The following is a 25,422-nucleotide window of genomic DNA, read 5'->3' on the forward strand; positions in this document are numbered from 1 at the left end:
GTGTCTCCCATCTCTGTTCTTAGCACTCAGCCAAGGGTGCCCACAGGGCCCCAACCCACAGGACAAATTAGAGGAGCTTTTTTTTTTTTTTTTTGCTTTCCTCTGGTTTCCCTTCAGCCTCAAGGACTAGACTTGTACCACCACCTCATTTTGATGTGAGCTGCAGGCAGCTGTCAGATGGCAACACTGCTCACTAATACATGAATGGGAATTGAGTCAGCAACTTGGGAAGTAAAGGTTTAGCTTTTGTAACTGGTCCTTTAAACCACCCAGTCCCTAGAACCTAGGGAGCTATTTTACCTTTAAAAATAACCGTGTTCTGGGAAAGAACACACACATCATCCCCTCCAGCAAGGCAAACCTGTCTGATGCCAGCGCTTCAACCATTTCAAACACTGTGCTTCAAACAGCAAAAGTCACTTACCAACATACTCCGAGAGGATCACAACAAAGAATGGAGTCACCAGGTCACTGATTCCCAGCCACCGGCTGGGTGTCGAATGGCTCAGACAAACAGGATTCTTTCAAAGATCTAGGGAAGAATGAGGGAAAGCAGGTACCTGCATCAGCCCTGCACAAAGGAAAGGCAGAAAAGCATAACTGCTAAGCTCAGGGAGCAGAGATCATGCGCTGACAGGCTCTTCTGCAGCAGTACGGGTGAGAAGCAGCATGCAAGTCCTCGGAGAGGCTCTGATATGATCCACAGATCCCCCACACAGGCCAGCCCACATTTCTCCAAACAAAGCAGCCCAGGCTCCTCAGAGCCTCTGTTTGAAGAAGTGCAGACCAGGGTTTGCAAGATCCAGGTGGCTTAAGACCCTTCCACCCCTAGGGCAGGGCTGCCCTTTAGCAGAGCAGCACATCCTGCTGAGCGTCAGGTGGAAAGCCAAGGCTGTTCCCAGCACAATTCTCCCGGCAAAACATCACGGGTCAGGAGAGTTCCCAGTAGAGCAGCCTCCCCCCAACAACCAGCGTGTTATTTCCAGACTGCCCCAGCCCCCGGACTCCGTGCTCTGACATAGACACACACACTGAGCTTGTTTCTGAAGAGGACAGATGCTCCTCACACCTCCTGGCCACCTCGCAAACCCCTCCCTGCCCGTGTTTCTCACATCCTGCTTCACACAAAAGAGGTTTCTAAGATACACAACTCATCTCCTCTGGTTCAAACACCTTGAATTTGTCTCAAAAGAAGAGCTTCAGGTCTTTTACCAGTTTTTGGCTACATCTCGCCACAAAAGAGCTGATCTCATCACTCCTGAGCTCCAGGTCTGATTTCAGAAACATGGGACAAAGTTTCAGCAGGTATTCGCATCAGGAGCTGTCAGCCAGGGAAGTTTCCCTGCAAAACCAACTCGCTCGTGGCAGTGCTGGTCTAACCCCCCCCACACCCCACGGCAAACGTGGGGCAGGAGCTTTGCTCCCCCTCTTACCTCCTGGATGAGCAGCTGCTGGAAGAGGGGGATGAGTGCGCTGGTCCTTGGAATGTCCATGTGGGTCTGGAAGAGCGGGTGGGTCACACACACCAGCTGTGCTTTCCGGGGGCACAGTAACTCCTCATGGGCTAACAGAGGGGAATCCACCCCTCAGTGTCGCCCCAGGCAGGAGCTGCACTTGCTGACAAGCGCAGTGAGGGCTGCAGATGACGGCTGCACTGAGAAAATCAGAAAAACAGCTTAATCTCCAGTCTCGCTCTGCTCAGGCGTGGGCAGGTACCCTGAGCTGGGAAAGAGCTGGGGTCTGAATTCTAGTTATGAGGTCGATTTAGGGAAGGCTTCTGGAGCCCTGTCCCCTGTGTGCCCGCCTGGAGCTCCGCACAGCAGCGGGGCTCTTCTCAACCCCGGGCTCTGCCCAGGGACACGAGAAATCACAGCGCTGCCAACTCGGAGCAAAGGCTCCAGGCTCTCGCCTCTGAAGCAAAACCCTTCCAATCTGCACTTACGCATTTTATCCAAAATCCGCCAGCAATCCAAACGGCTCCGTCCACCAGAAAAACAACCCCTGCCTGCTATGGGTACGTGAGCAGCCGGGCACGTGTTATCAAGAGCAGAAACCCAGGGTCTGGAGCATCGCTTCACCGTGGGTATATCCCAGACACACACGATCCCAGAGTTCCTGGCACCGCTGCCCGGGATTCCTCCTGCACCAAAAAGAATTCCGACACTTCTACACATTTCCTTCCGATTTACACCAGCAGCAGCCGGGGCATTAATTCTTGTTTCTTGAGCCGTTACACTCTTCCCTTGATTAACAGCCATCCCCGGCCAGACTCCAAACCAGATCTCCGGGAACCTCGGCAGATGGGTCTGGAGGGGAACACCCGGTACCGCCGGGGGTCTGACAGCGGCGTTCCCTAGAGACAGCTCCCCTCCAGCTTTCCAAAACCCCCGAAAACACCCACAGTCCCGGTGACACTGAGAGGCACCAGGAAAATGGATCCTTCGCTCAACCTCACTGTTGCCCAAAGTGCAATTTCCACGCAGCCTTGGCGCCCAGAAGCCCCCATTTTATTCTCATTTTTTAACTCTCCTCCGCGCTCTCGATCCGCCCCTTGCGCAGTTTCTCTCTCCCACGTACACGCGCAGACCCTCCGCAGATCCCCCCCGCGTGTTCCCAGCCGCCCGCCCCGGGTCCCCGCACAGAGCCCGCGGGAATCCCCCGCCCGGAGGAACCGGCGTCCCGGCACCGAGCGGCCACACCCGGCCCCGCCGGCCCCGCGCCTCGCTCCGAGCGCAGCCCGACCGCAGGAGCGGAGCCGCGGGGCGATCCGCGCCGTCCCCGTCTGCCGCCGGCTCGGGACTGCGCCTGCGCGGGGGGGGGGGCCGCGCCCCGTGCCCGCAGGTGCGCCTGCGCGGGAGCGTCCGCACGCCCGCGGCCGTCTCCGCGCAGGGCTCCGCGCCCGCCCGGCCCCGGTGCCCGGCGCCTCCGCCCCTGCACGACGGGGCCGCTGCGCCCGCGGCGGGGGGGGCGCCCACGTCTCCCGGGGCCGGTCGCGCGGGGCCGCGGCCGCGTCTCGGCTCCGGGCGGGGCCGGCACTCCGCGGGCGGGGCCGCGGCCGCGCACGGTCCCCGCGCCGCCGCCGCCGGGCGCTCTCCGGGGCTGGAGCGGCGCCGCCCGCGCTGCCCTCATCACCGCATGGCGATGAGGGTCCAGCTCTCGGCGCGCAGATCCCGGAGGCGACGCCCATCCAGGATTTCCCCCGACGGGCAGTTCGGCGCCGCGCTCCGATCCGGGAGGAAACAAAAGACGCTTCGCTCAGCTTAAGCCGCTAAAACGTCGTTTGTGGGGGGACCTGGAGTGCGAACACCAACACAGAACTCGGGGCGTTACGCTCTGTCGCCCGGTGAAACTCCTTCTCGGTACTCGCCGCTCACGCACAGTATTTATTCTAACGACAGAGCTGCTGCAGTATCGCGTCTGTAAATCCCCGCTGCAGCCCATCCCCGGTCACTGAGCCGTCCCTGCCCCCGCATCCCTTGTGCTGCCTGTCTCCTCCCCTTCCCCGCCGAGAGGGCAGGGTGAGGGTCCTCGCCGGCACACCACCCCACAGCCTCTGGTCCCCGGCCCTGGGGCTCTTGTCTGGGAGTCCCAGTTTTGCCCCCTTCCCCCTTCAGACCCAGCTGAAAGCTCTCGCTGAGCCCCAGGATCCCTTTCTCCTCTGGGACAGGTGCATCCCACCTGATGCCAAAAGCTCCGGCGTCCTGTACCCTGACCCGTGACTGAACAACCCAAACCCCGCCAGTAACACCAGTCTCGGAGCCACCAGCTCATCTGTTGACTCCTCCCGTGACCTTCCTCATCTATCCCCGCAACCGGAGGGACGGAGGAGAGACACTCTTTGCGCCCCCGACCCCTTAACCAGTTCCCCAAGGCCCTGAAATCTCTCTTCATTCATTTTGGACTACTCCTGCTAATATTATCAGTAACCACCTGAAAAAACACGAGCGGTTGGTAGTCCTGGGGTCTCACTAGAGGGGGAGTTAACCCCCTAGCTGCAGTAACCTGCACGAGGGGAAACGTGCCCCTTCCTTGGGGCGGACACAGCCCTGCGTGCGCAGCGCAGCAGGTGCGCCATGAGGTCGAGCAGGAACAGGGCTTCAGAATTCAGCCCTTTAAAAAAAAAAACCAAGTGAAAACAAAAACCCAAACCAACACCCCCAAAGCTGAAGCACCGCAGAGCTGGGCAGTGGGGTTTGACAGTTTGGAGGGTAAAAGCTCGAGCGAAGCGTTACCACTGCTGACTGACAGCGACCGACTTCTCGTAATCCCGAGACCAACTGCCTCTCACTCCGCGTTCGCCGCAGCCAAGCTGGAGGTGGCACAGCCTGCCGGCGGCTTCCTTCACCCCCCGGCACCCAACACCCGCTCCACGCCAACAGAGCTGGAGCAACAGGATCTGCCTGACTGAAATTTAATTGGGCTGACAACACCCAGCCTTTCACAAGGTCGCTTTGAGGGTTGTTTCCTTGCCGCACCCAGCACACGCTCGGCACCGGCCTGCGGGTGAACGGAAACGCAAAGGGCTGCGCAGCCCCTGCGATCCCTCCAGACCTGCCAGGAGCAGTCGGCCCTGGAAACACCCCGCAGAGGGATGCATCCAGCCTTCCCCGTGGTGCTGTCGGCTGGCTGGTCCTGGCTGACGTGGCTCAGTGAGCCTTTGGGCGCAGCCTCTGGAGTTCATCTCAGCTGGAGACAAACGGGCGGTCCCTGCAGCAGCCCCACCACGGTATGGCCACGGGTACCCGGCACGCAGCGTCCTTCATCCTGCCCCACAGTAAAGGGATGTCTCCATCACATCAAGTAGTTTATTTTTATTTAAAACCACATTTAAAAAATAGAAGATTTCTGAATTCTCCTGTACAACATGAACTATTAAGAGAAAACCCGCTGCCTAAAACATAGACTTGACACTGCTGACAGCCAGGAGCAGCTCCCCCCTCCTCAGCCCCAAACAAGACACCCACAGGGAAAAACAAAACACCTGCCAAGGGAACAACAGCAACCAGAACTATGTACAGAGACAGCTGGGGAGCAGGCAGCCGCTCCGCACCCCCCAGACAGAAACACTGCGCGTGGGGATGGACACGGGACAGACACGGAGGGAAGGCCCGAAGAGAAAACCGGGGGATCAGCAGCTGTGGGAACAAGGCCTGGGTTGGAAACCCACGGGAATGATACATAAATAAATAAGTTATCCTGGCAGCTAGAACTCTCTCTCTTTAATATACAAATCCATGAAAATAATAAAAACAAAAACTGGAAAAAAGAAAAAAAGGTAAAACGTCTGTAAGAGGCGGTCAGAAGATCAGCACTGTCTCAACATTGTCATCAGGGACATGGACAGTGAGATACCCAACAACGGCCGGCTTGGCCTTGCTGATCCCTGGAGTGGGATGTGGTGCCAAGGCTCCTGAGTGCTGACCCGCGTGACACGGGCAGTGCCAGGCTGTTCCCCTGAGTGCTGACCCGCGTGACACAGGCAGTGCTGGGCTGTCCTGCAGTGCCTGAGCCGTGCAGTACAAAGAGAGCTGGGCTATTGTTCAGTACCCGGACCCAGCTAGGGCTGTTAATCGCATAGACACTGTCCGAAAAGATGGATTGCAACTGTTGCCATAACATGGATGAAGAAATCGCGCCCTACTTGTGTCCGAGGGTGGGGGAGGGACAATGGCAACGTGGTCTCCGGTCCCGGCAGGGCTTAAAACCATCACAGTTTGTCACCTTAATTTTACACTTTTGAGATCGTAGCAAACGAACCATCACGAGTCCACCGAGTGGACCGTGACAAACATCATCACTATTAACAACTGTAGATCAAACTTCACTCCTGTATAACCCTGACGACATTTACAGCTCTGTTCATTTGCATTGGTTGTGCCTTCGTGAGGGCACCGGGAAGCAAAGAAACCCAGAAAATCCAGGGGAGGTGGAGGCACAGGAGGTGAGGGATCGCCTGCTTGGCTCCCAGGTGTCCTCTGACCTGTTTTATTTTTGAAAGGGGAAAAGGAAGCATATACCCAGGCAAGTCTGGGAAAAGCAGCAGTGTAGGAAAATTCAAGTATTTCCTCCAGCACAGTCCAGATCTCAGCTGAAGGCACTTGGCACGGTGACAGGGGAGGAGGCAGCCATTCGGCCACAGTACCTGCCCTCCTCCCCAAGTCTTTCCCCCGGTGAAGCTTCTCTTTGTAATAAGGCCTCCGATCCTCTCACCATCCTGAATTCAGGTGCTCAGGAAGATGTTTGGGAGCCACCAAAACCAGATGGTTTTCAATAAGGTCTCCTCTCTCCACCAGTGACAGAAACAAAAATAAAAAAAAAAAAAAAATTTTTTTAAAAATTGCTGGCAAGACCAGCAAATGAGACAGGGTCATTCAGATGGAGCCCAGGAGAGCTGGGTTGGATGGTGGCCACCAGCACCTGGAAGATCAGGTCTCAGCCCAGCTTCGGGACAGGATGTGCGTGGTACCCATGATCCCTGCTCAGGCTATGGTGGTGAGGAAGCCTGGTCTTCTTGGCTTCTTATGGCCAGGAGAGGCCCGGAGCTGTTACCGGCCAGGGTCCCGGGCCAAAGCGTGCAGGCGGGGTGGCTGCCATCTCCTAGGGGTGGTGAGCGCCTTGCAGCCAGGAGTGGTTGAAAATGTCCTCCAAGGATGGTCTATCTGAGGGCCGCAAGGCCAAACACCACCTGATGAGATGCTGGCACTCTGGGGAGAGAAACCAGACGCCGCCGGTCAGAGAAGGCTCCTGTCCACCTTCCCCCACCGTCCGCAGTGCCCGGGCCACGCTGGGTGTGCTCAGAGCTACCCCAAACCTCCCAGTCCAGGAGCTGCTTTGAAGGAGAGCAGGATGGCAGGACATGTGCCACCTCCCCCAGCTGACCCCGACACATCACCTTCCTCCACAGCCCTAAGAGCGGGGATGCTCGTGTGCCTGGGGCCATCTCCCAAACCCGCTGCCCGCCAGGACACCGGGTACCCACCGAGGGAGATCGGCTGGTGGAAGAAGAGCTGGCCCCTGACGATGTCCTCATCCTGCTCGAAGGGGATGTCCCCGCAGACCAAGTCATAGAGCAGGATGCCCAGGGACCAGACTGTTGCTGAACGGCCGTGGTAGCAGTGGTAGCAGACCCACTCCGGCAGGCTGTACTCTCGTGTTCCTGCGGGAGACAGGCAGAGCTCGTCAGGCGGATGCTGCCCACTCCCGGATCCTCACCCAAGCGTCCTCGGGGACACGGGGGCTGCACTGGTGGGGAGGGGGATGACGCACGGTGTGACCCGCCACCCCCTCGCCAACACGGGGCTCTTGTTTACAAACTTTGGGTTGTAAAAAACAGTCACCGGTGCTGGAAGAGGGCAGCATGGGCCTGGGGAAGGCCCAACCGTTACATTAAAAAAAACAAACAAAAAAAAAAAAACCAAAACAAAACACCACAGGTGGGAAAATAACACGCCTTCCCCCCCTGCCTTAGCCAAAGAAAAAAATGTTAACAAAGCCAAGGCAAACAAGGAGAGTGGAGCAGCCCAAGCCCTTCCACGCCTGCAAACCAAACCAGTGGCCAGCACACGGAATTGCAACACCCCACCCCACCCCTGCTACCCCTACGGGTGTTTGTTTTTGTCAGGCTGGCTCCCCCCACCCCAGCCCCGGGCAGGGTGGGTGGCAGCGGCTGGGAGCCGGCTCCCGTTTCACAACATCTCCCCCCCACACCCCGTGCCAAAACCCAACTTGGCAGCCGGATGAGTAATGAATTCCGCCCCCCCCACCCCCATGGGGGAACCGGTGCCCGGCCAGGCCGGGCCGTGCAGTGCCGGGAGCAGCCCCCCGGGTGTGGGCTCACCGGCAAACTCGGTGTAGGCCACGTCCTGGAGGAAAGTGCCACAGCCGAAGTCGATGAGCTTCAGCTCACCGGTGGCGAGGTCGACGATGATGTTTTCCTCCTTGATGTTCCGGTGCAGGACACCGCAGGCGTCGCAGTGCCGCACCGCCTCCAGCACCTGCCGGAACAGCCCCCGCGCCACCTCCTCCGACAAGGATCCCCTCTGGATGGTGAAATCAAAGAGATCCTGCGCGAGCTCCGGACACTCCATCACCAGGAAGAAGCTGTCCGGTAGCTCAAACCAGTCGAGGAGGTGGATGACGCCACGGAAGCCGGAGGAGCCCACGGCGTTCAGCAGCACGATCTCCATCGGGACTCGAGTGCCGCTGGGCTGCAGGGGGCCGCGGTGCCGTCAGAGGGACGGGGTGGGGGGCCGGCAGCCCCCGCCCGGGATGCCCCAGTGCCCCCACCCGACCCCACTGGTGCCCGGGCATCCCCCTGCCAAGGGGGTGCTCCAGGGCCCCCCGCCCGGCCCTCCGGTACTGGGCAGCCCCTCCCCGGGATGCTCCGCGGCCCCCCGCGACTCCACGCCCGCTCCCCCCACAGTGTTCCCGTTTCCACCCTCTCGGGCCTCCCCTTATCCCCCGCCCCGCGACGCCCCGGTTTCTCCCGGCAGCCTCGGTCGCTCACCAGCTCACCCCACGCCACGACGCGTTCCCGGGACACGTGTTTGATGGCCACCTGAGAGCCACGGGGAGCGGCGGGATGAGCCTCCTCCTCCCGCTCCTCCTCCCCCCGCCCCGCCGCCGTCCCGCCGCTTACCGGGCTGCCGTCGGAGAGGCGGGTGCCCGAGTACACGGAGCCGTAGCCGCCGCTCCCCAGTAGCGGCCCCTGCCAGTACAGCTCCTCCAGCCGCCCCTTCTCCTTCCCTGCGGGCCAGACCGGGCCGTCACCGCTCCGCCCCGGCCGCCCGACGGCCCCCGCCCGCCCGGCCTGGCCCGGCCCGCTCCGACCTGGCGCCGCTCCGGCCGCGCGTCGCTCCCCGCCGCTCCCGGAACGGAGACGGGCCGCCGAGGCGATCTCCGGCACCGCGGCCCCCTCGCCCCGTGCCGGGGCCAGGCTCGGCCGCTCCCGACCCGGGCCGGGCACCGGGGGCTCGGGGCCGGCGCCCGGGCTGCCGAGCGGCTGCGGGCGGGCGGGGGAGCCCGGGGAGAAGGAGGCAGGGACGGGGCGGGCGGGGCGGGGCGGGGCGGCGGCGGCCTCGGCCCAGCCGCGCCGGCCCATCCAGCGGCGCCAACGCCAATAGGGCGAGAGCCGCAGGGCGGGGACGGGCCGCGGGGGCCCGGCGCGGCGGGAAGGGGACGGGGGCACGGGGGGGGGACGGGGGCGAGAAACGCTGCGAGAGCCGAAGCGCCGCTGCTGCCCATCGCTTCTCCGCTGCGCGACTGCGGGCGCGTTGCCCGCGGAGCCCCAGCGCGTTCCGCGGTTGCCGCCATTCACAGGACGCCGACCGGGCGGGGGGGCAGGGCACGGGGCGCGGGCAGGCTCGGACCGGCCTCGCCCTGCTGCCCGCCCGGGATCGGGCCCACGGGCAAGCTGCCCGCCCGCACCGACCGGCCGCTCCCTCTGCCGGGCTGGCAGCACCGCCCGCCTGGCAGCCACTGAGCTCCTCTTCCTCCCACACCCGCTCCGAAAGCCCCGCAGGTTACTGCCTCCTTCTTAACTTCATTGTGGTTTTCCTGCCATCTCACAACCCCCTGGTGGGGCCCATCCCGCCCTCCCACCCCGCGCTGCTGTTACTTCACCACCAGCAAACCGCTGCCTGAAATTTCCTTCTCCTGTAAAAGCGGCAACTCCAGCCGGGGAGTCTTCACTAACAATCCTTCGTATATTTTTTCCCCCCTTTTTTTTCCTCAGAAGTCACTGTCTGAGATGCTTCCCCAAGCTCCAGAGATAAGATAAATCCTTTCCTGGATGGGCTCTCTGATTACTGGAGAGGAGGGTGCTCAGAGCCACCCCGGCACAGAGAAGACCGGCACATCGGGGCCAGGAAGAGGACAGGAAAAGTCGATGGGACAGGCAGAGAGCGCTGGGGCACGCACTCACACACTCACACTCACACACACACGCTGCAGCACGTGGGATGCACCCACGCACCCCCCGCACGCACCCGCCCCTGCGCCCACCTGCGAGCTCCCAGCGAGCACCCAGCGATGCCCGCGCTCACAGAACGCCCCTCCCACGGGGGCACACATGAACTGTGCCCTCGTCTCCCCGCTGCAGCTTTTCCAGCTCTTTCTTGGGTTTTTCTCCCCACTTCTTAAATACCTTCTCCCAGCAGCGCTGCCACCAGCGCTGACGGGCTCAGCCTTGCCCAGCAGCGGGGCTGCCCTGGGGCTGGGGAAGCTTCCAGCAGCTTCTCACAAGAGCTGCCCCTGTAGACCCTCGCCCGCTACCAACCCCCCCCCCTAAGAACCCGACCCAGACCCAAACTGCACTTCCCCTATCGCCCCGCTATTAAGGGATGCTGGTGCTAAAAGGAGAGGGTTCTTTGAATAGATCATATTGAATAGATTATAGAAAAGCATTTCAAGAAGTAAACATGCTGAATTTATAAACTTTTTCTTCTTTTCTAAGCAGACTATATCTCCTGTCCATGGAAAATAACTAACTAGCTAACTAAATTTTAAATGTGTGTATATATATAAAATTCACATTTCTTCCTTTCAAAGTAAAAAAAAATAGTGTTATATTTCTTCTCTGGAGGAAATTCACCCAGTAGAGGCGGGGGGCGGCGGCCGCATCTCCCGGGACCGGTCGCATGGGGCCGTGGCCATGTCTCGGCTCCAGGTGGAGCCAGGACTCTGCGGGCAGGGCCGCATCCGCGCACGGTCCCCGCGCTGCCGCCGCCGGGCGCTCTCCGGGGGCTGGAGCAGCGCTGCCCTCCCCTGCCCGTGCTGCCCGCACCCTAGCAGTGATGGCCGGGCCGCAGGCGGGGTGCGCTGGGCAGGGGTACATTTTCTCCCCGGCACTGTCTGAGCTCTGCCTGCCCTGTGCAGCCAGGCTGAGGCTCCTCCAACCCCGGTGGTGCTGAGGGCGGCAGTGTCAGGGGCCCAGCGCCGCCCCCCGCTGTCTGCTCGGCCCTGGGTTGCAGAGGGTATTCAGGTTTCTCCTGCCGTGGCTGGGCAGCTCCTGGCAGCAGAGGACTCGCAGAGCCATGGCTTGGCTGTGGTGGGAACGTGAGAAGGGAACAGGGCTGGGGGGTGGGTGTCATTCTGGGGTCTCTAATTTTCAAGCGCCCCCCAGGCAGCTATCGAACCGGGGGAGCTCCGCTAGATGCGTTCACCGGCAAGTGACGCTCTTTCTGGAGCTCCCTTTAAAACACGCAAGTTGTTCTGTGTCTGGGCGCTGCCGTCCCTGCCCCTGCAGTCACAAAAAACCCACCACGACACTTGGGTGCGCTGCCAGTCTGCCGAGAGCCTGGGCAGAAAGAGCCGTTCTGCCCCGTGGGGATGTCCCAGGCGATGTCAGCACGAAGCGCAGGGACCAGGTGGGAAGGGTGGGGGAAGCTCACGCTGGTGCCGATAGCCCCTGCGGAGCTGGAGGAGGTGCCGCTCGCCGGGGGCTCCAGCGGGGACCACGGGGCCCTGGCAGCAGCCCCCGGCCTTGGCTGCGCTTGGGGACCAGCAGCCCCCAGTTCTCGGCCTTTGCAGAGGAGACGACGCGGCCTCCGCAGGGGGGTGTCTGTGAGCTGTGGGCAGGGCTGGGGATCCCACCCTGGAGCCAAGGTCTTGTTGCAGCCTCCTCTGCCGGCCTGGGGCACCTCGGGGAGGCCCTTCCCTCCAGGCACCTCCCTGCAGCCCAGAGGTTGTCCCCGATGCTCGCTTGGAGCTCAGGGGGACGAGTGGCACAATGTGCGTCCAGGGAGCAGGGAGGGAAGAGGCACGAGGGCTCCGCACCAGGTCAGACAGCCCGGGCCAGGGGCTTCACCTCTGCTGCGGCTCTCCCTTTCCCAGGCAGGCTCCAACCTTCCGCTCCCACGCATGCACACGAAGACACCCCCCTGAGATCCGGTACCTGCCCAGGCCTCAGCCCCTGCCCCACATTTCCCCAGAGCTGCCTTGGGTAGATAGCAGTCCGCGGGGCTCCCAGAGCTGTCTGGGGGGGCAGAGGTCCCAGGAAGGGCCAGGGGGGAGAAAGCCAGCCTGCCCCCAGCTCTGCTCTGCCTGGGAAAGCTCAGCCCAGCCCAGCCCAGGCCCACCTCTGCGGGGAGAGCAGCTGGGCGAGGGGCAGGGGGAGGGGGCTGCCTCCAAACCCAGCTCAGCTCCCCTCAGGGCTTGACCCCGCTGCCTTCTGGCTCACAGAAGGGACTGAGGAGCTCCCGGTCCAGCTCTGCTGTGGGCTTGGGAGGAATGACAAAGACCTGCTGTATTCAGCCCAAGAATAACTGCTGAATTTAGAAAAAGGGTACAACGGGAAGTCGGGGGCATCCAGAGCAAAAGGGGTGGTCAGGGGCACCCAGAGCAGAAGGGGTGGTTGGGGCATCCATAGCTCCTGTGCATGGAGCATCTGCTACTTCTTGCCATATTTCTTGTTGGTTTCGATCAGGAGCAGCCCCTGCTTCTTGATGTCTTCCCAGGTGAGGACACGGTCATGGTCTTCACCATCAGAAGCAGGGGGGTCTGGAGGAGAGAGCAGAGAGGAGCAGGCTGGGGAGGGTCTGCGGGGCCACCTCCCCTGTGCCCATGTGCCCTGGGAGATGTGGTCCGTTTTGGAGTGCTGGTGGCATCCCAGAGAGCCCTGTGGCAGGCCCTCACGCACGCTGTATATCCCTGCTGAGCTACAAATAGGACAGGAAATGCAAGCGTGTACATGTGTTTTTCCATCAATAAAACCAAGCTCCTTCTGCCAGAGGAAATCCCGAAAGTTTGACTTGCAGAAAAAGACATTGGAAGGAAACTGCCTTCCCAGCACCACACTCCCAAAAACACTTAGATTAAGTTTCTGTATCTCAAGATCTTCACCCTGTTGTGCTCCAGGTGCTGAACACAGAAACCAAGGAAACAACTCCTCACCTGGGTTATTCTTCCCAGGAAGACCGTTTTGCCAAAGACGACGTGCAAGCTCATCCCCAGCAGAAGTCAGTGCTAACTGCAGAGCTGCGTGGCACAGTCCCTATCTGCCCCTTCCCCACCTGCCCTCTGCCAGAGTGGGAGCTACACACAAGTCTTCCAAGCACCCAAATTAACAGTTTTGGTCTGTATCCCATTCAGTGAGAGACATCAACCAGCTTTGCAGAACTATTAGATGAGAGGCACAAGATCATCATAAGAATATGTTATTAAAGTCACAAGGAAATTGCCTGGTTTCCACCATAATCAATCCTCATTGACTGTAAGATAATGTAAACCAGTCCTCAGGGAAACAGACTGAGACAGATGTCCAAGAGCCCTGCAGAACGGCCCTCAGGACCCAAAGCCCCATTTCCCAAAATTACAGGCCAAAGAAGAGTCAGAAATGACTCAGAGCTTCACCTTCTCAAGGGGCACAAAGCACACTTCCATACACACAACCACACAAGCTGCCTTTCCAGCAAAGCCTCGTGCTTCACACCTGGGTCTCCTGCTCGCTGGTTTACAGCAGATGATGTGTAACACCCCCCTCCTAAAAACCACCAGCCCACTGCTGTTCCGCTAGCGCTGGCCCTCACAGGGACCAGCCTCAGTGACCCGGGTCAGAATGAGCCCCCACACGGGGAGCACTTGCAGGCACAGATGCAGGCACACACGCCTTCCCATGACCCGCTGGCACTGAGGCTCCAGCCAGGCCAGTGGCAAGAGGAACATCATTTCCTCATGACAAAGCTTAACTGTGCCATGACAGGAAAAACTCGCAGCGTGGTTTGGCACAGGTGTAAGTACTCTGTGGAATACAAAAACAGGTTAATGCCATGTTACAGCACCCAGCTCCTTCTGCAGAGCTGAGATAATGCTCCTTCCATTCCCTAACACCATGCTCTTGTGCTGAGAAAGCTTTTAGAGAGGCTCCATCTCGTCTGCACTTCCACAGCACCCAGCAAAACGCCATCCCACCTTGTGCCAGGCCTCTGCAACCAACGGCAGAAGAGGGACGGCAGAATATCAGCTCTGACATGAACAACGGAAGGTCGGTATTTGCCTGCTTTGGCAGCCCAAGTGTCAGGAAAGAAAACAAAATTGCGGCTCATCTCATAACGGGAAAGAAAAAGCAGCTCCCACGGTCCACAACTAGTGCTGCCCCTCACCCCCCGGGACAGCACACCGACCGAGGCCAGGGTGGATGCTTCTGCAGTTGAGAGCCACTGACAAACCACACTGAGCACTGGGCAGCCACAGCAAATGGGGAGGTTTGAGTGGAGGCTGCGTGTGGGCAGGCTCACTGCCAGCCGCCTGCGGAACGACCAATCCTGTTTGGCATTCACCTTGAACTCCTGAATCCATCTGCCTGATCCAAATGACGACAAGAACCCAGCACCTGTCTCAAGCCCTTTGACAATACTTTGTAAAGTGCAAGGAAGCAGAAGCGTATGGGAAAAAGCTGTAAAACAAAACTCAGCCTTGATTTCTACCAAGTCAAGGAACAGGAGATGGATGCAAAATTAAATTAAGATCACCTGCAGAGATGGGAGGAAGGCTGTCAAGGTCTTTTCATGGGTACTTCTGAACTGCAGGTTGTGTGCCTGTGTGCCTGACTGGTGCTGAGTCCTGGGATGAGCCAGCTCCTGCTGATAGTTTTAGCTCAGAGGATATGACAGGCTGGAAACCACCTTTGTTGTGGACCCCAGATGTCGGAGGTGTGGATATGTTGCTGACGGCCCCCTGGCCTAGAGATGTGGGAAGTTTTGCCAACAGTCTGGTAAGGATATTGTTTTCTGTTGGAACGGGTTTCCAGATGGCTTTAACAAATGATTGCCTTTCTGCTTGCTGTGGCTATCTGCAGAAGGGCCCTCCTGTTTGTTTGGACTTAACCAGTGTATGGGCTTTGCAGGAGGACTGCCTGAAACAGCCTTCTCTCTACAGAGATCACTAGCATTTGTGTAGAAAAGCAGAGGTTTGGTCAGTAAAGCTCATAGTGTAGTGTTGTGCTCAGACCATGATCTGTCTCCTGGAGATGCTGTTCAGCTGGACTCATATTCCAACTAAATCTGTCCAAGTCCTACAGAACAGAGTCCCATGGGTTCATGATGTTGTAGTCAGAGTGCTCAAGTGGCAATGTGTGATTTGCCATCGCTTCGCCAAGGCAAAGCCCATTTCAAGGTAACAGTCCCACAAAAAGCCCAGGACTGCAGTCTTCTCAGTCTTTTGTAGCCTTCACACTGCCAGGGTGTTGAGGCTGCTTCATCAAGAGTGAAGTTCATCCTAATCCAGGGATTTCTTTCCTGGCCTGTCTGGACCAAGCAACCCCTGGTCATTCATAATTGGCCCTGCTCTACCTTCAGCCTAGGTAACTTTCTTTTCCTCATTCCCATCCTCTTCTGAATGAAACATCACAGTTGTGATAAACATGAAAAGGCTGAATGTTTACACCATTAGATCTCATATGCATGTTGTTTCCTTGTACAAATATTGTTTTATATAATAGCCTCTTCATTTCCCTGTTCTGTGTTGGTAGCTCTGAAGATTTACTTTGGTCTACAGGAGTCTACTGAGCCCGGAAGCAGTGTTCAGAAGGAGGCCTTACTACGGAATTCTTCAACAGCATTAAAATAAAAGCTGCTTGCTCCCAACAGCCAAGCAACTCCACACCCGTGATGTCCCATTTCACCTCCTGAACACACATCACCGCCGGCTTCCAGCTCCCTGCCTGGCTCGTGCCCTGCACCGGGGAGGAAGAAAGGTCCCACATCAGCAAACTACAGCTGCAGTGCCCGCACACTGGGAGAGAGCTGTAACGAGGAACTTTAATGGGCACTAAATACAACAGCAACCTGCACGTGTTCCAGACAGTGCCTGCTCTGGGCTCTGTGAGGCAGGGGGTGCTCCAAGGGGCTCTTCACAGGAGCTGTCTGCAGGTTTATGCCAGGGGTACTGAAAGAAGGAGCAGAGCCATGTCTGTCACTGTTTTACAGGACATTTCAAGACAAAGCCCCAGACAAACCCCCACCTCTAGCCAATAGCTCAAGCCCTCCCCAGTTCCAAGCCCCTGGCAGGCCTTACTCAGTCACTTTTGCTGTGAAGCAGCAAGCCCCACGAATGTGATACACAGGGTGTTGTGAAACTAGGCTGCACCAGATCTCCAACACATGGCCCTGAATGGGATCCTGGGACAAGGACATGAACGAGAGAGATCGCATGGGCTTTTCTCATCCTGTAGACACTATGAGCCAGAAGCAGCCCTCAGATTGCTCCAGAGCCGCTTCAGACCTGGCTATTGATGCAGGTGCTGGGGCCAGCTGGAGCTGTTTGCACTGGGTTTAGAAAGGTCTGTTCAACATTTCCAGCACCCTTGGATGGCTGCAACATGCCACATCCAACAGTGTATTTGTACTCCCTTGCTCCACAAACAGGTCCAGAATCAGCTTTGCCATTTAAGCCTCTGCTTCCTCTTGTGCTTTTTCCTCATCCCAGAGAGCTCACCAACAGCAGGGCGTTTGTTCAAGTTTAGCCCAGGACAGCCAGCACGGTGACACTAACACACAAAAACCCGACGTGTGGTCATTTTTAAAGCTGGGAATTCAGGAGCCAGGTCTGCAAAGAAACAATACACAGAAGACATCCAGGACTCCACCAGCCATGGCGTTCAGTCAGCTCTTGTCCTGCCTCCTCCATAACAGCATATAATCACGCTGTCAAAATTTACTTTTCCGACACATATAATATTTTGCTCCAGTAACACTGCAAAGAGCTCTCGCTTCTACAGGGGCATGTATCTGCAAGTCCTGCTTCCTGACCCTCACTCACCCAGCCTTGGCAGCACCTCGCCAAGGCTCACAGCTCCATTGCATATGCCCTGCACTATGGGAAACTGCCACTAACTTTGCCTGCGTTGCCTTCTGCCACTAAGGGAAATCAGAAGTGCTTTCACAGATGAAGGAAGGTGGGCAAAAAACAAAACTTCACAAAACTTTGTGGGCCCCGTGACTTTTTACATGGATCTCAAATTGAAGAGTCAGAACTTATATCCTGGAACCTCAGTTTCCCCGTCCCAACTTCAAAAACTGGGCTCCAGAAGTTGGATGGGCAGGTTTAATTAATTGAGCACACTTATGCCACAAAAAGACAGGGGTGGGAAGAAAAAAGGTGCATTCTCTTCATGAACAGAGCACCACACTGAAATTCCAAATTTTAGTAATTTCCAGAAATCTTGTGGAGAAAAAATGGTGGGATCCCAAGACAGCAAGTCATCCCCAAGAACTGCAGGACAGAGGAGGTATGAATGTCGCCAGCTGCCATGAAAAAGCAAACAGCCTAAGGGATGGGGTGGCAGGAGCAGCAAGAGGAGAGGAAGCACTTGCAGGAACCAAGATTATACCCGGCAGGGACTGTCTGCTGAACTCAGGAGTGGGACAAAAGAGCTGAGCTGTAACCTGTTAAAACAGAGTTTATAGAGGAAGAGAGTAAAGAGGAGGTGGGCGAGTTGAAAAGAGTCAAGTAAGCAGAGAGGGTCAAGAAAACAGGTATTTCATATGGCAGCATACAAATACTTTGCTCTCAAATACAACACCTCAATGCAAACTGCTCAGACTGTCAGAAAAGACATCAAGTTAAATTTCAGAGAGGATATATCCAATAGCTTGGTCCTCAACTTCAGAATACTTGAGAATTACACCAGAAATCTTGTCCCAAGACACCTTTTTTCCTCCTGGCCTCTAAAAATGAGCTCCAGTTTTGAAAGCATATCCCAATAGCCAAGGCTTAATTCAGGTTTATGGCATATTTCATGCAGACAGCAGATGGCTTCACCCCAAGCAAAAACATGTGCCAGTGGCCTTGTCACTGGACTTTCAATTTTACTTTTTTTTTTTTTTTTAATATATAAAGTTACTTATTATCTTAACAAAAAAAATTAAAATCTGAAATTTGAGTTTCAAGAAACAGAATTAGAAGAACCTGAATTAAATTAGCTTGCCTTATCTCACCTTTATTGGGGATGTGGGGGTGAAATAGCCAGCAGAACAGAAAGCAGTGGTTCCAGTTTTGAAAGTTCCTTTTAGCAAAGCTGAGTTCTCCAGCCCAGTATCTTGCAATAAGGTCATCCTGCAGATTCTTCAGATTTTGACATATCTTTGAGGTATAATATACTGATTCTCCACGAGTTTTCTCTCTTGCAAAGAGAGATTTTTGAGCATATCAAGTAATATCAAAGGCATTCATAAAGCCTCAATGTTTTATTTGCAGTAAAAACCTTAGTCTGAATAACAAAGTGAATTTTTAGGAACTTGTAAAAAGTTATATTCAAAGCAAAGATGCCACCACTGGCTACAGAACACCACGGTTCCCTCTGTTCCTGTAAAAACCAAGCTATGAAAGTTGGTCAAATGATGAAATGCCTAACAACTGAATCTTTATCACCATTTAAGATTAATTTAATTACTGCACAATAAACCACTTTGCTGAAAGCTTCCTGCAAGTCTTCAGTAACCAACCAAATGAGTAACTGTGGTGTTACATACTACTGCCAGCAAGACTTAACATGTGTGCACATTTCTTTTGATATATCAAAGGGACTCCATTTTAGGTCATACTTTAACTCAAGAAACTCCTGAAATTTTGATTTAGAAGCCAGGCTGGAGTTTTTGTGCTGGAGCCACTGCAGAGCTGGTAGTGCCTCCTCCCGATGACCCCAGCACCGAAGGCAGCAACAAGGGTCAGAAATACAGCACTGGATGTGTGCAGATAACAGGACACCATCTCCTTCTTGATTGCAACGTCCTTCTCCCTCAGAGATGGCTGCTTCTCCTTGCTTATGTTCATATCCAGCTGTTGAAGAAAAGCACAACAGCTTTTGAACACCCTTATTCTCAGAGCAGTGCTCAGCAAGCAAAACACATTGAACACTTAGAGCATAGATATTATATGGTCATGGCAAATACGACTGTTATTAAGCTCATTCAATATTATTTGGATTTTAGCCTCATTAGAAAGCTAAAATCCACTAGAAGAGAACCAGAGATGCAGCTCTAACCAAAGCCTGCTTCCAGCCTTTTGAGGAAAGTTTACTCTTCTCCACTCCCTAAATACTGCCTCAAGCAAATCAAGTGCAGAGTGAAGAATCCAGCCTGGAGAACCAGAAGTGTCCCAAGCAAGCCACTGGTGAACAGCTCATTCTGATCTGAGAAAGAGCAGGCCAAATGATAAAAGCAGAGTCTCCTCAAAGAAGAGGCACATGCAAGCAGAGGAGGTGAAGCAGGCCAGCGGAAGACTTCAGAAATCATCTCCATTCCTCAACTTGCTGCAGAGAAATTGTCCCAGAAAGTGGGTAATACTAGTGCATGGAGAGAGGGAATATGACATCAGCTGACCAGCACCTGCCCACAGACCGCCAGCACACGTCCCCCTCGTGCTTCCTGATGTGTCTGTCCCCAAGCAGATGCCTGTAAGGTCAGAGGAGGGGCTCAGACCTGCATCGGACTTTTCCCTTTCTTTCTTTACCCTCATACTGGGGAATCATCCCAGCTGGTGGGAGAAACAAAGCAAAAGTCATCAATCATTCATGGCCTGCGTGCTAGCCCAAAAGTCACATCAGGCATCCTGCCTGCACTCTGCCCCTGGTTACCCCAGGCACCCACTGCGGGAGCAAGCGGCACTCAGCGCTGGCAGCATCAGGGTCCTCAGCCTGGGTACTACCTGCACCAACAGGAACCTGCTGAAATTTAAAATCAGAGAGGAGATGAATTCAGTTTTGTAGTGCCCCCAGCCTCTGACCCATGCTCAGGTAAGGCTGCTGGTTAAATGGACGTGAGGAAAGCAGAGACAGAAGCGTGCGCTGCAGCCCATACCTAAGGAGCAGAACTAGAGGATCCTGCAAAACCAAATGGCCTTTCACAAGCAGCAGCTGCACGCAAGAGGCGTGTGCCACTAAGGAGTGAATTCCCTCCACAGTAAAGCCTTAGAGTAAGCTCTGCCCCGAGCAAGAAGGCACCCTGTGTATGACACCATCTGCCAGGGAAACAGCCAGCACAAAAAGGTGTCACATGCAGGAAAGAAGAAGCCACCGGTCTTGCTTCATCTGCCATGATGCTGCTTCAAAGCCTGTGAGAGAAGGCAAGGAGAAAGTGGGAAATAAATCTGTGACAAAAAATGCTTCAGACAAAAGAGGACAAGGGGAATTAAAAAAAAAGGAGGTAGGCAGTGATCACACAGGTTTTTCCCCCCTATGCTTTCAGTGTGAACGGCGGTCAGAAATGCTGAGTTTCTGAATCCTGCACATGGTGCCTGGTACAACTTCCTCCAACATCAACACCTGTGAGCGTTGAGGCAGGTCAGAGCAATCCCAGCAATGGATTCAGTTCCTCTTCCCTCTCTCCTCAGCACAAGAAGCTGCCCCATACTAAAACTCTGTCTAATGCCACATACTGGCAAGCTCTGGAGAAAAGAGACAACCCCACCGTGGTGTGTACCCTGCAGCCAGGAGGGTGCTGCTGCTTCTCCTATGTGATGCCTTCACTCCCTTCCACAGCAGACAGAAGCACAAATTGAATAATTCTGTGTGATGGTGCAAAAAGGCAAGGATCAACTCCCCAGCTTCTAGGTCTCCCTGCTCTGCAGGGCTGAAGGACAAACAAGCAGCGCAGCAGGCAGTGCACTCCTGGGAAGCAGGTCCCCAGTAACACAACGCCCTCTCCAGCCTGACTCGGTGCATCCCCACCACCACAGCAGTGCACAAACTGTTTCTGGTCCCCTGGCCATGCTGTCGACTTGCAGGATGCAGGTGATGCCATCCCCACCACACACGGGGTCCAGTTCTCCACAGGACCAGAGCTGCAGCCGAGGGCAGGACACGGCCCTGCTGCAGGGCCAGCAGTCACAGACCTGCCTCGGGTGCAACGTCCCACGGCAGGCGCCCCGGGGAGGGACCTGCAGCCCAACGGCACACAGAGCACACGAATGGCACCCAGCCGCCCATTAGAGGATTGCATCACGTCGCACACACAACCTGGACATAACTTGGAAAATTAAGATATAAAAGGGCTATTTTAAGGCCGCATGATCCACAGAACAGAGGCAGAAATCCTCTGATGTGGTGATCCATGTCCTTATCTCAAGGATGTGAAATATTCCAAAATCCTCTAATTACAGAGTTCTACTTTTATTGATTAAAGATAAAGCAGAATTTCAGTTCTCACTTTAATAAAGTAGCCTTCCCCCAAGTGCAAGAGGGCAGGCGAGGAGAGTGGGGTCCAGATGCATGGACCTGCACACCTTTGCTCTCAAATGAGGCTTCCTTGCAGGGATGCAGCCACCAAGACAAACCAGAGTGACTGAAGCATCCCATATGTCACGTCTCACCCAAAGCAAGGACAGAAAGACTGCACCCAGCTGTCCAACCCCCAAATGTGAACTGAGGTTCCTGTCCCAGACCAGACTACAGCCAGACAGGCTGGGCAGGAGGTAGAGGCAGAGTTACAGCACTGCTGCTTGGCTGCAAAGACCTGCTCCACCTGGGACTGTGACAGGGGCAGGCTGCCTGCTCCTGGAAATTTGAGCAGAATAGGTAGGGATTTCCAGCAACAACAACCCCATATCTGCCAAGGGCCTACGATCAGCTGAGGAACAACAGCCCAGACAGCCAGAGACACTCCTCGCCTGGGTCCCTTACTGACCCTGCTGCACCTCCAGAACAAGAACCTTGTCCTGCATTTATTGCTGCGACTGAAATTGCCATCCCTAAAGTAGGAACTCACTGCGTGGCTTAGACGAATAAGTAAACAAAGCCTGCCACAATTTCCACCATGCACCAGGTGTCTACTCCTGTTCTGAAGCAGGGTGTCTACCACTTCAAATTGCACCTCTCCTCAAACAGGCCCACCCCTGAGCAATAGGGCCAAGACAGGGTTATTTGCTGTCACAAATGTGATACTCTCACTTATGCATATCTTATAAACACTTGAAATGAGATTAGAATGCTCAACTAGTGGATGCAGAATGATAGAATAAACTAATTTGTGCTATGAGCATGTATATGCAGAGTATGGGAGCAGATTTCCAACGAGTAATCTTCCTGACAGAGATTTTTCTGCAAAGCTTAAGCTTTTCATGAAGAAGTTTTAAATTTGAGAGAAAATCATTAGACTTTCACCAATCAGAAATACTCGACACAGTAGCTCCAAATCAGATTTCTTTTCCTGAAACAGCTTGGAAAATTTCGTATCACGTTTCATGGAAAAGCGGAAAGTTTTTCCAAAATCACCTCCACTGCCTTATGCAAATGAGAGTTTTGGCTCATACGCACCACTGTGGGCTAGGCTGGCCAGAGGGGCTGCAACACACAAACCTGCCCACCATTTCCACTGGACTTTGCTGCAGGGACCCTCATGCAGGTGGTAACAGGGAGGAAGGCACAGCCTGGGACATGAGAGGCAGCAAGTGTGCCACAAGCCAGAAAATGTCTTTAACATTGTAGTGACTCACCCACATTGGAAGACATCAAAGCAGGAATAACACAAAGTGCTTTCATTTCAGGAGAACCAAATTATTTGTAAATTCATTTCCCTGATGAAAATTTTCAAACTTAATATGTCGGGTTTTGAAAAGTTTTCCCAGGAACACTCCAGGACGGGAATAGTCATTTTCTCCACTTCTACTCCAGCACTAAGCAAGGAAGCATGGCATTGCATCAACAATTTCTGCAACCACTTGCAAGAACACCAGGCGTTCTTCAAACCACTGTTATGGCAACATGGACTTGGGAGGGTCTTATACTTCAGGGAACAAGGTGGGAAGTCTGAACCAAAAAGCAAAATAAGGAAAAGCCTTGGCGATGAAGTCATAGGCTGCCACAACATTGCCTGGAATAGCTCCACATGGGGACCAGCCCACTTCATTCAGTTTTAACGCATACTAACTAATTAGTCCGAAAGCAGATTTTCCCATGCACTGGGAACCCAACTGTATCTCCCTAATGCCGCACCTTAGGAGGAGAGACAAGCGGTTCCCTGTTTCTCACCCTCTCAAGAACAGCCTTCCTCAAGACGCTTCCTCAAGACTCACCACATCCCACCATCAGAAGACAGGAATAACAAGTTCCCTGTCCATGGACTGAGACATTGCCTGTTCTCACTGCTCACTGTCCACACTGCTTCCCCTGTGCACTCGTACCTCTAACATACATTCTTAAGAGAGAGGCTGCAGCCCTAGCTTTCAAGGGAATTATGAAGTCAGGGTGAGGAGTGACAGCCGTGTCACTGGCGAGTCACTTCTGACACTGGAGGAGCAGCACATTAAAGCTGTGGGAGCAGGGGAGAGGATCTCTTGCTGAATGGATTACACAGCACAAGTTGTTGCAAATTCTCTGAGCCTTTCCTCACTCCCTCCATTTCCTTGCCTCCCCCCCCCCCCATCCCGCCCTTCATTCATTATCACCTTCACATTAATAACAAGTGAATTTGAAGGTTGCTATGAAAATTTTGAAGCAGATCAAAATCCAAACCCACTTTTTCCCACAATATTCTACCACTCCTCCTACTTACGTAGTCCTGCCCCAGCTTCTGCTCTTTTACTTGCTTTTCTCCAAAACAGAAGCATGTCACATCCTAGAGACGGGGGAAACCACCCCAAACCACAAAACAATAGTCTTTTAAAGAAAGTTCAAAAGGCAGCAGGAGGTACAGTGCAGAACAGCCCTTTCAGGAAGAGGAGTTCCAGGGAGAGCTTTCTGCCCACAAAACACCAGTGTCCCTGGGAAGAAATCTGATCAAGACTACAGCCTCTGAAGACCCTTGACCCCCTCCTTTGTTCTTACTCAGGGTTTACACCTAAGGCTTGAGCGTCCTGGCTCTGCTGCAGCTGTAGACCCTTGCACAGATCCAGCACAGCCTGCACTGCATTGCTCCCCCACAGGGCGCTAATTGCCCCCAAGCAGTTCAGTGAGAGTGGACTGAGACCCCCAGACTCGGGCAGCCACTCTGATATGGACCATCATTTAACCAGACCTGACACACTGAAGGACCCCTGGGGTTTCCCATTAGATACCAAACCTGGGAAATTCCTCTAACACATCAGTAACCAACAAACAAAAATCTCCTTATTTGTGAGCTACAGTAGGATCCCAGCACCAAGCTGCCGTTGCGTACTGGCACTACAGCTTCTAGTCTGTCCAGCATCTGTACAAACGTGTGCAGCATTTACCTACAGAGAGAACTGTGACAACGGAAGAGACAACTCCTGCGCACAAAGATCATTGAAGAAAAAAAAAAGGCTTCTAGGCTGATGCAAAATCAGACTGCGAATATTCAACCTCTGACTAGAAGCTACATAAAAGCAAGCTGCTTTGGAGAACATAAAAAATATACATGACTTTCTCAAACTCTTCATTGCCCCATCTGAGAGTCAAGAATCACAAATCTCCCTAAAGCCTCTTTCACAGTCACAGCCCTGAAAAAAAAAAAAAAAAACAAAAAACAAAACAAAACAAAAAAACAAAACCAAACCACTGTTTCTCTACTAGTGTGCAAACAGAATATAAAAATTTTAACTCTGAACCCTATGTGGACAGTTTCTGAAAGTAGACAAGTCAATTTAATGAATATAGACCTTTTGCCTTGCACCTGGCAACTGGCAGGGCTGTGGACCCAGCATCCCAGACCAGAGAAAGGAATGGATGCAGGAACACCCCTCCTTCTCACTTCTTGGGAGAACTACAATTCAGACATTGGATCCAATAATGACAAAATATGTCTCTTCATATCAGTTTTCTGTATGTTCAGGTTAGTTCTTTTACAGTCTTGTAAAGAATATGGTGGTGATTCATGTTAAAAATATAATGACTTTAATATGAGGCTACTGGTATTTTGCTGTATACGTAAGTTAAAAGAGATTTATCATGGTTATATTGTTAAAATGGTTTGGAGGTTTTTTTTCCCTCAAGTACTCATATGGACCTTTATTGTGAATGTGGAAAAGTACTGGAGAAACCCCTGTCAGAAGACCCTAGCAACACTGGATTGTGCATGCGGAAAAGTACTGGAAGAACAACTGTCAGAAAGACTCTCGTTTTGGTGGGAAGAGGGGTAGAAAAACACCAGAAAACTCCCCCTCAACAACACCAGGAAAGCTAAGAAAATTCGAGAAACTCCACTACGCTTGCACGGACTAAAACACACCCATCTTATAAGACTATAAAGAGTGAGGGGTTTGTTTACGCAGGTCGTGATGACCATTACCATCATCATCATCGTTACTGTCGTCATCGGTCCATTGGTGCAGAGTGGACCCCCCCCCTGCTCCCCAGCGTACCAAACTTTTTTTTTTTCCTTGTTCTTATTTCAATAACTTCATAAAAGTTATTTTGTGGTTCTGCCTCTGCATTTATAACAATTTGGTGGCCCCAAGGTGATACTGCAGAACCCGCGGGGTATTGGTTTCCAGAGGAGGCGCGCCCCACCTTTTAGGTGGCTCCCGGATTCCTTT

At 54.3% G+C, this 25,422-nt stretch overlaps 1 pseudogene; it reads right to left on the bottom strand.

Moving 5' to 3' along the window:
• Positions 1 to 6,545: 6,545 nt before the first annotated feature.
• Positions 6,546 to 25,202, bottom strand: LOC141954995 (serine/threonine-protein kinase pim-1-like; annotated as a pseudogene).
• Positions 25,203 to 25,422: the final 220 nt, after the last annotated feature.

This window comes from Athene noctua, unplaced genomic scaffold, assembly GCF_965140245.1.
Source record: "Athene noctua unplaced genomic scaffold, bAthNoc1.hap1.1 HAP1_HAP1_scaffold_57, whole genome shotgun sequence".
NCBI lineage: Eukaryota > Metazoa > Chordata > Aves > Strigiformes > Strigidae > Athene > Athene noctua.